At 46.6% G+C, this 17,028-nt stretch overlaps 1 pseudogene; it reads right to left on the bottom strand.

Annotated features, from left to right (window-relative positions):
• Nucleotides 1-5,026: 5,026 nt before the first annotated feature.
• Nucleotides 5,027-8,612, bottom strand: LOC125109161 (isoleucine--tRNA ligase, cytoplasmic-like; annotated as a pseudogene).
• Nucleotides 8,613-17,028: the final 8,416 nt, after the last annotated feature.

Raw genomic sequence — 17,028 nt, 5'->3', positions numbered from 1 at the left:
TGATGGGAGACACAAGTGCTCTGTCTGTTGCTTGGTTTTCAGGCTCCATATTTATGCTGAAACTAACACTGAAGGAGAATATGCGATTTCATGCGAGTATCTGAGTTCAACGGGTTGAGAAACAACAAGGAATCTGGCTTTTCTTCATGTTTTTGTGTCTATGTCTTTGTTTCTCTCTTAGCCAGTACTCGCTGAACATTCGTGTATGAGGCACTAAAAGAGTACATGAACACAATATAGCCTATGGGGGAAGGTGTCTGTCTGGTTTCTCCTGCAGTCTCCTAGCCGGCCCAGTTACTCCGTATTAATCAAGTTTCTTGGTTTTTTCCTATGTGGCCTTGTTGTTTGCTCTGATAGTGTGTCCCAGGCCTCAACTACCCTGGGCAGGACCATTAACTGGAGACAGAAATTACGTCAAGCATGTAAGTGTGACCAAAGGGGTATTTTAAACTGATTTTTTTTTAAAGATTTTATTTTTAAAATTTTTTTTATTATTTTTTAAAGATTTTTTTTTTTTTTAATTTATTAGGCAGAGATCACAAGTAGGCAGAGAGGCAGGTAGAGAGAGAGAGGAGGAAGCAGGCTCCCTGCTGAGCAGAGAGCCTGATGTGGGGCTCCATCCCAGAACTCTGGGATTATGACCTGAGCCAAAGGCAGAGGCTTTAACCCACAGAGCCACCCAGGGGCCCCTTAAGATTTTATTTTTAAACAACCTCTACACCCAACAGGGAGCTGGAACTCACAACCCTGAGATCAAGAGACATATGCTCTACTGAGCCAGCCAGGGGCTCCCCAACTAATTTTAAAAATTCCACTCACTTGTCATTTACAGGTGACCTGACTAAAACCAAAATGGCAAGAGAGGATTTGCCTAAACCAGTATTCTAGAAGTGTGATTTTTGGATCTCCTGTCCAAGTGGACCAGGGGCATTTGTTTAAAAAGCAGACTTAGGGGGTGCCTGAGTGGCTCAGTGGGTTAAAGCCTCTGCCTTCAGCTCAGGTCATGATCCCAGGGTCCTGGGATCAAGCCCCACATCAGGCTCTCTGCTCAGTGGGGAGCCTGCTTCCCCCACTCTCTCTTCAAGTGTCTGCCTACTTGTGATCTCTATCTGTCCAATAAATAAATAAAAATCTTTAAAAAAATTTTCTAAAAAAAAATGCAGACTTAGGAATTCTACCCCAGACTTGCAGAATCTGAGTCTCAAGATTGGGGACCCCAGGAAATACATTTTCAATGAGCACCTCCAGATGACACACACTGAAAGCCACATACTAGTTAGGTTCTCTGTAATTTATATACCTCATCCATCTGGAAAAAGTGCAGGGCATTCTGGCAGCCCAAGGAGGAAATGTAGTCATTCTAATCTTAGGGATCAAGTACAGACTTTGTACCTCTTTCTCTGAAAGAATGTACGCATTCCTTCAGACAGAGCATTCTCTACAGTAATGGGATGAAAAGATTTATAGATTTAAAGATTAGATAATGGTTAAGAGTCTTGAACAAAGGAAAAGTGCTGTGTAGATATAAGGCTGCCATAAATATTATAGTTAATATAATTTATTAATGTATACTACTATTCCTCAATCTCCATTCATTTATTCCATGAAACAAATCAAAACTAGAGAGAATCAGGGGCACCTGGGTGGCTCAGTCGCTTGAGTGACCAACTCTTGATCTCTGCTCATGTCTTAATCTCGGGGTCACGAGGTCAAGCCCCAAATTGTGCTCTAGGCTGGGCATGGAATCTACTTAAAAACAAACAAGCAAACAAACAAACAAAAACTAGAGTGTATCAGTACCTTGTTCCCATAGACTCCCTAGTCCCAACTTCCATGCTGCTATTGCCATTCACCACCATTTTACTCCTCCAAATATCACTCTGATAAAGAAAAAGTGAGAGATTTACTCTTCTTAAAAATCTCTATTTTTTGTTACTTTGGGAAATTTAGGGTGGGAAAGAAGAAAGATGTACAATCTTGATCCAATCTCTGGTGATAATCTAATTTTCTTTTTTTTTAATAGCTGAATGCTTTGTTTTTTAAGATTTTATTTATTTGAGAGAGAGAGGGCACAGAGGGAGAGTGAGGGGGAGAAGCAGACTCCCCACTGAGGCTCAATCCCAAGACCCTGAGATCATGACCTGGTCCAAAGCCAGACACTTAAATAACTGAGCCATCCGGGTACCCCGATAATCTAATTTTCATCCCAGAAAACATTAATTTTCTTGAGGATAACTACAACATTATTTTCATCCCTAAATTCTGCCCAGCCTGACATTGAAGCAATACCTAAGACATTCTGCTCTTAATTGAGCCCAGCCTGACTTTCAAGTATCTGCTACCTGATATGACACCATGTGGCTGTCCCCTGGGTGAAAAGGACTGATGAAGGGTACCAAGTGATTCAAGTTGAGAAGATGAGACCATCATTGTCTGAAGGCAGTGTGTCTTCCCTGTGAGCTTGGTGAGCTCTCCTGACCTTCCCAGTCCCCAGGAAGGCATCTCTCACTGATACTGCCTGAGAATGGGGAATTTTAGTCATGACCCTTGAAAAGTTCCTCAAACAGTCTCTTGGGCAGGGGTGGGACTGTTTAACTGATAAACAATCTATTTAACTGTTAAGAACCATGTAGTGTGAGGCTGAGTGAATCAAATGCCAGTTTCCTAGGCCTACAAATCCTCTAGTATGGGGGTCTCAACCTGGGGTCCACAGAGCCTACAGCCATCCATGAATACAAGTCAGTATCATGAACTTGGATGGAGAAAATCCAAAAATCACATCTTTATTCTTACTCACCTCCAACTGAAATTTAGCATTTCCTTTCATTACGAAGGTAGAATGAAATTGTGCTACCTGTAGTACCCTTGACTTTGTCACAAACAGAAATTGCATTTCATTCCTCATTTCACTAGGCCCTTCATGGCCTAACCTTCCCGGCATGTGTGGCTCTCAGAGGCTCCATTGTCCACAGACAACCCACCAGAGAAGAGGGTAGCTGTGAGCAGTTAACAACTAACACCCAAAGCAGGTGAGAAACTGGATGCACCAGCTGGCGGAGGATCTGAACAAGGCAGCTCCTGCCCGGTGGAGGTGAGAATGAACATGGTTCTCTGGGGCACGATTAGGAGAGCAGGCATGTTTGAGGAGTTGATGTACAGTGAGGAGTGGTGAGTAAGGTTGGTGCAAGTCTCAGGACTGAGAGAGTAGAAAGGAGTTTATGAGCAATACCAAGGAACTCTATTGGGATGGTGATGTGAATTTATCATGTGTGTGATTTCATGGAGAAAGCTAACTCTTGGGTTCATCCAGAAATACTATTTTGTCGGGATCCCTGCTCAGTGGGAACCCTGCTTCTGCCTCTCTCTCTGCTGCTCCCCCAACTCATGCGCTCTCTCTCTCTCTCTCAAATAAATAAATAAAATCTTTAAAAAAGAAAAGAAGGGGCACCTGGGTGGCTCAGCTGTTGGGCGTCTGCCTTTGGCTCAGGTCATGGTCCCGGGGTCCTGGGATGGAGCCCCGCATCGGGCTCCCTGCTCGGTGGGAAGCCGGCTTCTCCCTCTCCCACTCCCCCTGCTTCTGTTCCCTCTGTCGCTGTGTCTTTCTCTGTCAAATAAATAAATAAAAATCTTTAAAAAAAAAAAAAGAAGAACAACTGTGTTTGGACCCAACTGTCAGAGCTTTAATGTAACAATCTGGGATGGGGCCCAGATACTGATGTTCTTCAAAAGCTCCCTGGATTATTCTAAAAGTGGACCAGAGTTGAGAACCAGTGACTTACATTCCTCATGACCCTGCACTTGGGGCTGGGCAGGTGTCTCAGTTAGGATTAGATTCAGGTGCAGGGAACAATGCACAACATAACCATGGCCCAAATAAGGGAGGGTGTTACTTCTGGCTGATATAATAATTCAGTGCTAGTGGTTCAGAGCAAGGTCGGCCCCCTGTGGTGTCAGAGGCTCAGATGCCTTATGTTGTTACCCTTCCTTGCAAGGCCTCCATTCCCAAGTTCATTCAAGAGCTAAGACTGTTATTACAGCTCCAGCCATCATGTCTGTATTCTGGCCAGCAAGAAAGACCCGGCAGAAGAGCAGAGGCCACCAGCCCGTTAATGACACTGAAATGTCCTACAGCATCTCTGTATCCTCTGTGATAAAGAAACATGTCAGTCTTTGTCTTCGAAGCTCTGGCTTTTGTTTCAGAAGCCTCCTCTAAAGATGATAAAGATATTCTCCGATTTCTTTTTTATCTGAGAGAAAGTTTATTGTTCTGATTTACTGAGACTTAAAATATTCCATCAAGAAAATCCAGGTAGCTGAAATATCTCAGGGCGCCTATGGCTGGCTCTTAGAGCAAGTGATTCTTGATGTCAGGGTTGCAAGTTGGAGCCCCACATTGGGTGTAGAGATGACTTACAAATAAAATTTAAGGGAAGAAAGAAATTGGGGTGCCTGGGTGGCTCAGTCATTTGAGCGTCTCCCTTCGGCTCAGGTCATGATCCTCAGGTCCTGGGATCGAGCCTGGCATTGGGCTCCCTGTTTGGTGGGGAGTCTGCTTCTCCCTTTTCCTCTCCTTGCTCATGCTCTCTCTATCTCTCTCTCTCACTCTCTCAAATAAAATCTTTTAAAAAATAATTATAAATAAAAATCTTAAAAAAGAAATATTTAACACTGCCCATTCCTTTAAGAGGTCTGAAATAAGTTTTAAAAGGCCACAGAATGTATACTCACACACTATGCCACTTAAATCACTTCCGCCATCTACACTTGAAGACTTCAAGCATAGACATAAACCCTGAAGTGCTCAGGTAATACTGTAGCCTCCCCACAACAAGACTGGGTAGGTATTTGGGGTTAAGTGTGAATGTTACTGGGAGGTTCCAAGTCACATGATGGGTCAATCCCATTTTAGTTTTAGACCAAAAGCAGCACATGATACATGCCCCTGAAGGGGCTGTGTTCAGTGTATGTGTGTAAGGGACAGGTATGTGCCAGGGGGAGGTTGCCTGAAACGCATTAATAATGAAAGTCAGAAGTCGGCTGTTGTCAGGAATATAGAAACATACATCTTCAGGTTCAAAGTCTTCGTGGGGATTTCTTCATCATTTCATCTGTGAGTCTCATTCAGAAACAGTTTTAGCTTCCTGCTCAGAAGGCCGAATGCGTTGGCAGCTTCATACAGAAGACCTTGGGGGCCGCAAGTCAAGTCTACCCAAGGGGGGTTTCCAGTAGGAGAGTACCCACTGTTCCTATGAAACGCTCTCCCATGCCTGTTCAGGAGCTGCAGCTTGAGCACTGGCAGAGATCAGTGCCTGGCCCTCCACCATGGCGCAGGCAGACCCTGCTGCCATCCTAAGGCTTTTTCCGGTGAGACTCTGTAGGTCGGTTTGGTTTCATATTTCTCTTTCACCATGGAGGACCGCCAGCTCTGTATGTTTTCCACCAAAATATTAGTAACAATACTTCAGTTTTAAAAGATGTAACCTACTGTTGCTTTTTGGATTTTTCCAGAAGCAATCCTCCCACCTTGCTTGCTGCCATTTGTACCAATGTTATGATGGATGTACGAACAACCAGGGCCAGGCAGGGATGATCTTCTGGTGAGTGTAATGTTCAGGTCAGACCCCTTTAACTGTGTTTGTTTGTTTAAACATTTTATTTGTTTACTTGAGAGAGAGAGAACAAGCAGGGAGAGGAACAGAGGGAGAGGGACAAGCAGACTCCATGCTTAGCGTGGAGCCTGATGTAGGGCTTGATCCCAGGACCCTGAGATCATGACCTGAGCCAAAATTAAGAGTCAGACGCCCAGCAAACTGAGCCACCCAAGTGCCCCTAATTTTTTTTTTCTCGAATAAGGACTTTATCTGATGTTGGAACTGGATACGGCTTCAAGGGAGCCTTTATGGTGGCAAGTATGAACTCCATGTGGCTTTCAGTAACATTCGGATACTTCCCTGCAGACTTTGCTTCATAATAAACTATTATTTCATCAGTTACAACCAGACTGCACTTTCTGTGAAGTTTCTGGTTGTGAGCTACTCCTTCATCCATGTAAGAGAACCAAAGCCTGAGCATCTGAGGGTCATCCCTCCTGTTGTCTGATCAAAGGTGTACATGAGACGAACATCCTCTTCGTGCAGTTCCTGCCTTCTGCAATAATGGTCCCTCTCCTGGAAGCCCTCCAGCAACTCATCCCTTGGCTGCTTGATGGACACATCACAGCCTTCAAGTTTCCCTTCAGAGGCTTCCCCAGGACCATGGGATCAGGATCTGCCCTTAGGGGAATGTCACACATGTATTTTGTCTGTAGATAGTATAACTTTTCAAACATTCAATTCCTCAGCGATAGACTTCTCCAAAGACTTGGTCTCAGTAAGACTTCTGGATCCTGAGGGGATAACCGCAATTTCTTTCAAAGGATACTTTATCAGAATGGTTTTGGAGGCTCAAATCATTCACCTACATTCAATCAGACTACATCCAAGACACTGCACCCTCTGTTTTCTTGTCAATCAGCTCCTCTCAAACATAGGGCAGCATGAGGTAGTGGACGCTGAGTATGTCTGTCCTGGACAGAAATAGGGTCAGTCAGCATCTTTGGATCCCAGGACATCAGTTTAGTAGGAAAAGGTGTATAAGGGGTCGTATGTCTGCACAGGGAAGACAGGACACTGAACAAGGTCTCCAGGGGCCATAACATAGTCCTCTACCCTGTTTGCACCCTTTTGTCTTCTCTGGTTCCTCCTGACATACCAGTTGATCAGGACATCCATGAACTTGATCAGGCAATGCACAACAGTATAGAGCCTGTAAGCTGTCATTTCGGTCTCAAAAAACCCAATAAGTGCCTGGGTGAAGGGCAGGACCTTCTGGTCTGTGATGATGGCACTTTCTTAAGCCATGTTCTGGTTGTAGAAGAATTCCATTTCTTCCTTATTCTGCAACTTCAGGACGTTCTGGATGAAGAAGCGGTAGGCACTGTACCAAGGGAGCAGCACATCCTTCAAGATATCACACACACCCTCCTCCTTGAGGCTTAGGCTTCCAGCTCTCACCACAGGGGAGTTAATAAGATACAATCTGAAGGCATTGGCACCATATTTATGGATGATTGAAAGTGGATCCAGATAATTCTTATTTTGTTTGCTCATTTTTTGGCCAGCACTCTCCAGGATGAGCCTGTTCACAATCACATTCCTAAAAGACACTGTCCTAAGAGAGCAATGGCCAGCACCACCAGAGTGTAAACCCATCCTCTGGTCTGGTCTCAGCATCCTCAAACTCCTTCTTGTTTTCACATGATAATGAAACTTAGCATAAGGCATGCTGCCACTCTTGAACCAGCGGTCAAACTCTTTAGAGATGTGGTGTAACAACTTTCACAGCAGGCAGGGATGGTCAGATGGTCAATGTTCTCTCTGTGCAGATCAGAGATCTTTGTTCCTGACAGTTCTTCAAGTTCTTCAAGTTCTTCAAGTCCCGACATACTGCCTCCTCAAAGCCATCACTTTGAGGATAGGGGTGCCCCACTACCTGTTTCTGGAAATTGCCCAGTCACATGCATTCTTCAGCAAGTTTCCTAAACACTTTTCTCATACAAACCCTGGGACCTAGGAACACAGGTCATTAATTCCTCAGCAACCAGTCTAACCAACTTCTCTACCAGCTAGGCCCTGCTTTGTAAACGAGGGGAGTGACCAACCTCCAGCAAGAAGGGTAGCTCTGAGTGAAGGTACTGGCAACAAGAAGTCGGCCTCCTTTTTTCAGGGTCCTGATGATGTTTTAATGTTTCTGTCAACATCCCTCACATGCTGTCCTGTGAAATCAGTCACTTCTGATGTTGAACAACCTCAAGCATCCATAGGGAGAACAAGGGAAGTCTCTCCAGATGATGCTGAAGTCCACACAGACCCAATAATCATCAGCACCAAAGTAAAGAGCCTGGTGGGCCACTCCAGGGCCCTTCACCTCCTGCACAGGGCCATCAGCAAGCCCAGTAAAAGCACCATTCTCCTTACCTGCACAAAATAGTCAAACAGAGGCCTATATTTCTTGCTCTTTGAGATAGGTGCCAGGAGTCTTTCAAGGATCTCATAGTCACTCTCCATCTTATGGAGGGCTCATAATCTGGCTTCTGTGAAAATCCGTAATTTTCCTCTGAAAAACATTTTAATCTTCATATACTGTGTATCTGGGTTAACACACAGGACAAGGTTACTAAGATGTCTAGGGAGTGGTTATCTAAGCAACCAAAGATACAGTTTCATCTTCCTCCAAAAAGAAAGTTACAAATATTGAAGGATCTTGAACATCCTTGTATTTCTGGTGAGATTCAAAGTTGGAAAGTGGAATGTTGCATGTGGTAGAGAAGGACATACCTCTATCCACAAGGCCTTTCTATCCACACCTCTATCCACAAACCCTTTGTTGTAGAGTTGTTTGAAGACCCACTAGACTGATTCCATGAATTGTGGATACAGAGTGTTGTAGTTGTAGTCATTGTCAAGTTCAATACACTGGCCAACCCTTCTAACAGCGGACTTCCACAATATCACTTCACAGATTGCTTGGCACTGATTGTTATGCTCTACAATCCCCATTTTGGCTACGTCCTCTGGTCCTCTGGTTCCCAGTATCTTAACAATATCATGTTCTCCACGTAAGCCACGAAAATCCCATCCAAATCTTCTGTCAAAATGAGACCCACTCTGGTGAGCATATCTGGTAACTATATCTTTCATTGTCCCTGCAAACGTATGTTCATAGTGAAGCAGTCCAGTTGCAAAAGGAGGCCCATAATAAAATGTAGATCTGGGCCCATGTTTTTTGTTTTGTTTTGTTTTGTTTTAAGATTTTATTTATTTATTTGACAGACAGAGATCACAGGTAGGCAGAGAGGCAAGCAGAGAGAGAGGAAGAAGCAGGCTCCCCACTGAGCAGAGAGCCCGATGCGGGGCTTGATCCCAGGACCCTGGGATCATGACCTGATGGGCCCATGTTTTGACCGCTCTAACCATTCCTGAAAACAGGCGCACCTGGCTCAGTCAGGTAGGCCTCCGACTTTTGATTTCAGCTTGGGTTATGATCTCAGACTGGTGGGATGGAGCCCCAAGTTGGGCTCCATGCTTGGAGGGGAGTCTGCTTGAGGTTCTCTCTGTCTCTCTCCCTATGCCCTTCCCACCACCCGCTCTCTTTCTCAAATAAAGAAATCATTTTTAAAAATTAAAAAGAGACAAGCATGGCCTGGAAATGGACACAGGGTAGGAGCTATGGGGAGAGCTTGGAGTGTCCCTGCACATTCTTTATGGGTATCCAAGATTGTGAGGTCCCTAACTGTTCTTTGTGCCATTTTTCAGGCTTGTGCTTACAGAGCAGCTTTGAGGAATGTGGTAATACCTTCCTCTAGGACAAAGAGCAGGCTTGATTATTTTCTGCTATAAAAGACCTGGGTTCCCCAGGCTCAGTGTTCTCAGATACAATACAAACCTACTGCATACACAGCATCCACTGAGGCCCTCCACGTTGCCCCTGTGGGACTTGGGGGGAAAGGGAGGCGATGTAAACTCTGCTTATGCTGCTTGCTGTGCCCTGAGTAATAAACTCCTTAGTCTCATCTTGGCCAGCATCCAGGAAACTGTAAGAGGCCAATTAATCACTGATCCACAGGAGAAATTCAGATGCCAGACCATGATGGTTTTGGCAGTGAGGATGTGTTGCTAAAGGAGACATGGCCTTTCTGGAAAAGGAAGGACCCTGTGGACCAGGCCAAGGGTTAAGAAGAGATTCCCTGGCATATGTTAGTGAATTCTCTTCCCACAGTGGTGGGTGGCAGGGTGAGGAGGGATCCAGTGAGGGCCTCCCAATGGCCTACCTGTTAATGAGATAAAGCAGGGAGAGATAGGATTGAAACAAGCCCCCGGAATGGCACTTTGGTTCTGGCTTACGCTCATCTGCGCAGGAGGTGGAAGAGAAGTCATGACAGTGGGGTGACAGTATGGCTCTGGCTGCTGAGTCAAAGGACTCAAAAACTGAAATAAATGGTATCGGTCAGTATGTTTGACACAGAACCTAACCTGAACCAAAAGCATTACACATGTATTTGGGTGAGCCATTCAAACCCAAGTGACCAAAAAACTTTGCTTGCTGGCAAGGACCTGCTCTGTCCCTCCATGCACCCCGATCCCTCTCCCCCCTCAGCTGCTTTGATGAAAAAGTGGAGTATGCTGGGAACTTCATGGAGGGATGGGCTCAGACATTTGTAGCTCTATAGGACCTGTCACCTTACCAAGCCTGTCACCACCATGTCCTGTGGATAGATGCAGCTGGGATGGCTGAAGGGACCAAGGAATGCAGTGTGGGACTGGGGCAAAATGACCCCGGGCTCAGGGGCTCTCTGGGCTGACACTAGAGGCCAGTGGTATGTCAACTCTATAGCCAGAAGCCAAGAGAAAATAAAAGCCTACCAGCTGTCCCCACTGCTGTCCCATGGGCTAGCCCCCCCCACCCCCCAGCACCTTCTGTTCTTCTCCATCCGTCCTCCACGCCCCCGCATCTCCCCAAAAGCCCCCCAACCTCCCCACCCCTCTGCCTTGGAATAGCATGATTTCCCAATGCCTGGGTGGTTCAATCAGTTAAGTGTCTGCCTTTGGGTCAGGTCCTGATCCCAGAGTTCTGGAATCCAGTCCGGCATCCAAGTCCTTGCTGGGTGGGGAGTCCACTTCTCCCTTTACCTGCTGCTCTCTCTGCTTGTGTATTCTCTCTCTGACAAATAAATAAAATCTTTTTTTAAAAAAGGGAGGTGGATAGCATAATCTCCTATTTCCTGTCACTGTTGCTACAGCTCCTGATTGGCACACACTAAACTCCTTGGTCTGTTTTTCCATAAGGTAAAAAAAAAAAAAAAAAATCACCCATCTTCAACGGCTGGGCTCTGAGCAACGTTTGCAGTAGGGAAGGGAAATTAAAGCCGCCCTGTAGCTGGGATCTTTGGGCCAATGCTCTGCGTTGGGGATGCCACTGCTGAAAATATAATTGGTATTGGTGCTTGTTCAGGCTAGTGCTGTGAGTGCCCCTAAGTGTCAGCGCATTTGCCCATTCGGAGGCTGCTGCTTGTCCACAAGTGATTCCTGAGCACTCCAAATGGAACAAACTACAGGCTTCCAAGAGGAGAAAGGTGAACGGGAAAATAGCCTCTATGGCTGCAATTACGTAAAGGCCCTTTCCGGGTACAACAGCGCCACCAGCCGGACACAGTCGTGAAGTACATCGCTTTAAAAAAAAAAAAAACAAGAACAACGGAAAAAACCCTACTACTACCTTGTTACTGATCCATACTGGTCCTATCACTTTACACCTAACGTCCCGCATTCTGGCATAGGTTAGCTTGGATTTGGCGGCTATCAAGAGAAGTGCACAAAAGGCCTTAACGGTCCAATGGAAATGCTTTATTCAAGAGTACAGCTGGCCTGCCCCTAACATAACCCGAATTGTACGTGGAAGGGTGGTAGCAATCCCTTTGGGGAGAACTCCCTTCCTCACTTCATCACCTGAAGTATCGCTTGCTAGCTCAGTGGGGCCCTCGATTCACAGAGGGTCCCCCAAGTGCCTGCCTGGTTCGCTGGTGGTTTGGCTACGCTCACCCCTGATGATGTCCACACTCAACCCCAGCACCAGCACAGCTCAATGTGCAGAACTCAAAGCAGTGCTGATAGCTCTCGCCGATACTTCCCCTGATGAAACGTGGCCCACTTTTACTGCATTGTGTCTTGTCATCAATGACCTAGCAGTCCCATGGGGGAGACCGGCAGATCAAAGACATTTCTCACAGGAGCTGTGAATTGGAAACAGATCTATCTGCCAATCACACACCCCAGGTCATTCATGGGAATGCCCATGGTAAGGACCCTTCTCTAGTATGACCTGCGGGATTCAGGCTGCCAACCCAGCCTGCGTTGGCCATACACCTGCCACCATTGCCTAGACCCATCATTGCACCAGACATGGCAACACAGCCACAATTGTGGACAGGACACAAAATAGAGAACTGTCTGTTTCCGTTGCAGAGGCACTATAAAACTTGTGATGCCTCCCAGAAATTAGACTGCTTGTCTCACTGTAAAGAAGCCATATCACATGGGGCACTGCTCCTGTCTGCTCCTAGATAACTGACTACCTCTGAATGGGGGTCCATTTTAGGTGATCGTGTTCCTACCTTAATCTGACCAGGAGACTGGCCACATTTCTGTGGCCCTCGTAACTGAGCCATGTGAAGTTTTGGCTTTTCACACTCTCTACAGCCTGACAGTGATGCACCCTTTGTCGCAAAAGCCACACAACAGGGGGCCCATAGTCAAGGTATCTGATGGCCATGCCATGCGCCTTGCCATCTGCAGGCATTCCATATTATTGGGCATTGGAATAGCTGCCTCAAAAATTACTCACAAGCCTCTGACTACCTCCCTCCTCTCCTTCTGGTCCACACACTTCAGTGAGACCGTGTGGTCACTGAGCATAGTTGTCCCCAGCCATCCCTCAGCCATTTCTCCAGTAATGATCAGGACAAAAGAGGGGGGCAGTTATATAGCCCTTTTCTGAAGATTTGGGATTCAGATTAGTCCTGGGAATAGTGCTTCCTTTTGTCCCCCAAGGACAACCCCAGGCCAGCCTAGCTGGTACAGCCTCTGGTTGTCAGCCTGGCAGAGGGGATCTAGGGGATTCAAACTTCACTCTGGTTTAGCCCCCTGGACTGTCCAATGGCTTTACACAAGCCTAGGTCATAAAGGTAATGATGACGTAGTTGAGTACACTGCTTGCCAGGTCCCCCTACGTGGGCCCACAGAGGCCAAGGTTGGAGATATAAGGGGTCTCTGTGCATTTGGTTCCACTCACACCTGGCCCCACCAGATAACAGGTCAGGGTGCAGTAGGGAAAGCCTGGAGAAAAGGCAAAGTGCTAGCTACTACTGAATGGACACTGGTCCCACAGGTGCAGAGGCCTGGGGACACCCCAGATGCCAGGAGGTGCAGGGAGGAAAGGGTGACTGACCTTCTCTGTGTTCCCCCAGTCTAGCCCCGCAACCTGGCAAAACCACCACGTGGTTTATACGAGTTACATTTCAGCGGTCAGCCTGACTGACCCCTTCTGGTTTTGGCGTCCTGTGTCCACGTGTTATGGAAACAGGAAACTCACATCCCCATGACTGGTCCTAGACTATTCGGTTGTGCCCTTTGCCAATGATGGTAGCTCCGAAATGCCGAACCTCCCCTTCCCTGACCTTGGACAAACGCGCCATCCAGTACAACTTTGTTGCAGTCTGACGGGTACAGATGCACACGCTTTTCATGTCACCTGAGTGTTCTTGGGTCATATATGGCAACCGAGGCTGCACCGATTTGGTGACACTGCCCACAGAGCTTAACCAATCTGCACAATGGAGATACCAATCAGAATTCACCGCAAATCTTGAACTGGGGTGACGTGTGTGGAGGCATATGTTTGTATGTGGGCCATGGAATGGCTCTCCGTTAGGGATGGGGATTACTTTTTGGCCCATCTACTGCCTCCCATCATTATTGGCAGTGATATCAAAAGTCGGTAGATTAATCTAAAACTCACTTGTGAGAATTGTAATGGATTGTAACCTGGGTTTAGACTATATCTCAACCATCTGAAATTAGACCTACTGTTCCCCCTTGGATCGCCCTTGGGACTCGTTCACTGGTGACTGAGTCTGGGACACTAGGTGGCCAGGTTGAAGCCAATACTCAAAGTTGGCCTCATTTTGATGCTTCAAGTTCTATAGATAGTAGACTTAATTAAATTCTGTATGAGACAGATTGAGCAGCTTTGGTCCCAGGCTCTGTGATCAGATTAATCAGCGTGGCGGACGGCGTGACATACTCTTGTGAATATTCAAGTCAGCCACGAATGTGCAGGGCCGATTGTTAGGAGAGGCAAACCACATCAGCCCTGTGCATCACTGTACATTTGTGCTGGGCATGCCAGGAATATAAGGCCCTGACTGCTGTGCTTCGGGTAGGTCTCGGGGTTGTGTGTGCAGCAAGCAACCTTGAGGTTGCTTCAAGGGCAAAGAGCTTGCTTATTGATTTCTACAAAAGGGGCAGCTTCCCCATTCTCATGCCGGCCACATGCACAGCGCCCAGAGGGCTCCCCTGTCTGGCCCCTGGAAGACTCGGAGGCCAAGGCAACTGATGCTGACAGGATGCTTTCACTACTTGCTATGCTGTGAGTAATAAAGCTCATTGTCTCTGATCCAGGAATCGTATGTCTTCAGCCAGCATCCATGAACAGGTCAACATTCACATCCAGTAACAGGTTAACTTATTAGCTTGAAAGCAGGGCAAGTTCAAATTCCAAACACTTACATGGTCAGTGCTAAAAAGGGCCTCAGGAGAAGGGCTGTCCTTGGGTGTTGGCGCTGTCTGCTTGGCATGCCAGGACTAAATACCATGGATGAGGGGCTTGCGTCACAGACAGTTATGGTCTTATGTGCTGGAGGCTGGGAAGTCCAAGCTCAATGTGCTAACCAATTCATTTCCTGATGAGGACGCTCTGCCTGGCTTGCAGCTGGCCACATTCTCACGGTGTCCTCCCATGGTAGGGGGAGAGTTCTCCCTTCCACTCCTCACAAGGGCACCAACCCTATGCGATTAGTGCCCCATCCTTGTGATGTCATTTAACCTTTACCACCACCTCCCAGGGCCTAGCTCCAAATACAGTCACGTTGGGGGCTAGGGCTCAGAACAGGAATTTCAGAGGGACATAAATATTCAGTCCATAACCAGTGTCATGCAGGTGTCAGTTAAGACTAGAGAGGACAGAAGCATTGAAAGAAATGTTGAGAACAGGAAGAAGTGGACTAATTACGGAGAAGGGATTCTGAGGGGTATGGCCAATGTTTTGGGAGGTGAGGAAGTGGTGGAGGCTGAGTCAGGGCCAAGGAGAAGCAGAGCATCATGGGACTAATTTTGAGACCAGGAGAGCCAACCTATGGAATCCACGGTTTGATAGATGAGTGACAGAAACAGTCATGAGAAGCATGAAAACAAAAACTTTTATTGAGTTAAAGTTATTAAAAGTCAGCTCTAGGAATACTACACAGAAGTGGGAAGACTCTTACACATGACAACATGGATAAACTTTCACAGATCTAACAATGAATAAAAGCCAGATACAAAAAACTCCACAGTGCATGATACCATTTAGACGAACTCCAGAATGGAGAAAACTCATTTATGGGGCACGCACTGACAAGAAGGAGGAACCCGAAAGACTGCTGGGATGTGGCAAAGGGCTTGTATCTTAATACAGGCAGGGGCTATATGGGTATATATGTGCAAAAACTTTATCGAGGTATACATGTGGTATGACTGCATTATACCTTAATTTTTAAAAATCAGCATTTTTTGAAAAATTTTTTTTAAAAATTGGGCTTTGGGCCAAATCGATTATCTACATACATTTCACCCAACCTGAAGCAATCTCACCAGTAAAAAGAAAGGCCCACATACAGCCTGACCCACCACTCTTTGTCCACCACTCTTATTCAAGTGGTAGGGGACTTCTATCACCGGGCCCACACCGGGGCATGCTAGTTTCAGTTCGTATGGGGCTCTGGAGAACCTACTGTGTGTATTTCTTCCCCACATGTCCAGTCACATCACATTACTCGTTTTAAATGAGCCGTAGCAGAAACATAGCTCATGAAAATCAGCAAATGCAGGGGTGCCTGGATGGCTCAGTCATTAAGCATCTGCCTTCAGCTCAGGTCGTGATCCCAAGGTCCTGGGATCGAGCCCCACAGCAGGCTCCCTGCTCAGCAGAACACCTGCTTCTCCCTCTCCCACACCCCCTGCTTCTGTTCCCTCTCTGGCTGTGTCTCTCTCTCTCAAATAATAAATATATTAAAATCTTAAGGAAAAAAAGGAAAATCAGCCAATGTTTACAAATCAGGTTTATTTTTTTGAGAGGTGGTTGTTAAACACTTAGCCATCACACCAATGGACCCTCGCCATCCCAGGCTTACCCAGGAAGTGAAGCTGAGGATAATTATGCGAGAATATTTGATTATATCAACTATGCCTACTTGAGTCTCTAGACCCCAAGTCCTTTTCACCCTGTGGTGTTTTCCAAGGACCTGGCTCCAACGGGCCAAGTGGCCACTGAAGGTTAAAAAGCAGAGGCCTTGGGGCGCCTGGGTGGCTCAGTGGGTTAAAGCCTCTGCCTTTGGCTCAGGTCATGATCTCAGGGTCCTGGGATCGAGCCCCGCATCGGGCTCTCTGCTCATCGGGGAGCCTGCTTCCCCCTCTCCCTCTGCCTGCTTCTCTGACTACTTGTGATCTCTCTCTCTCTGTGTCAAATAAATAAATAAAATCTTAAAAAAAAAAAAAAAAGCAGAGGCCTTGATGCTTTCTACCCCAGGAGTGGGTATGGGTGACGCAGCAGAGCAGGGCTGGGAGACAGGGGGAAGGCATGCTAAGCTCGTCTATTTGGGGCACCCTGTATGACCCCCCTCATACCTAATTAGTCGTGAGTTCCTGACCTCTGCCTCCCAGACAAATAGTCATCACTCAAGGATTTGTGCACCAGGCACTGTTCTGAACACTATGGACACCAGAGAAGAGACAGAAATCCCCAGCAGCAAGAGCTACAGGTCGGTCAGTGACAGTCCTTTCTCATGAAAGCATCTCTCTCCTCTGTTCCTCTCATTTCCCCCCATTGACCTGCCTTTGTTGAAGGTTTTCATTATCTCTTACCTGAATGGTTCCTACCCAACTCCAGGTCCTGTGGGAGGTTGGGGGTTCAGGGGAGCCTGAAGCTCATAAAACCAGAGAGGGTATGGCTCTTTCAGAAGAAAAGGACAAACTTTTGAATACATAATTATATATAACCATGGGAACTACTCTGCAAGGAGATATCAAAGGCCTTGGAAGGGGTCTGTGAGAATGAGGGTCCCTGAAGCTTAAGCCTCCTGGAGAACTGGCCTTTGCCAGGCCATCTCCCTACTTCACC

Source organism: Lutra lutra, chromosome 9 (assembly GCF_902655055.1).
Source record: "Lutra lutra chromosome 9, mLutLut1.2, whole genome shotgun sequence".
Classification (NCBI taxonomy): domain Eukaryota; kingdom Metazoa; phylum Chordata; class Mammalia; order Carnivora; family Mustelidae; genus Lutra; species Lutra lutra.
Note: the sequence above shows the minus strand (reverse complement) of the source record. Positions and strands in the feature narration are given on the sequence as shown.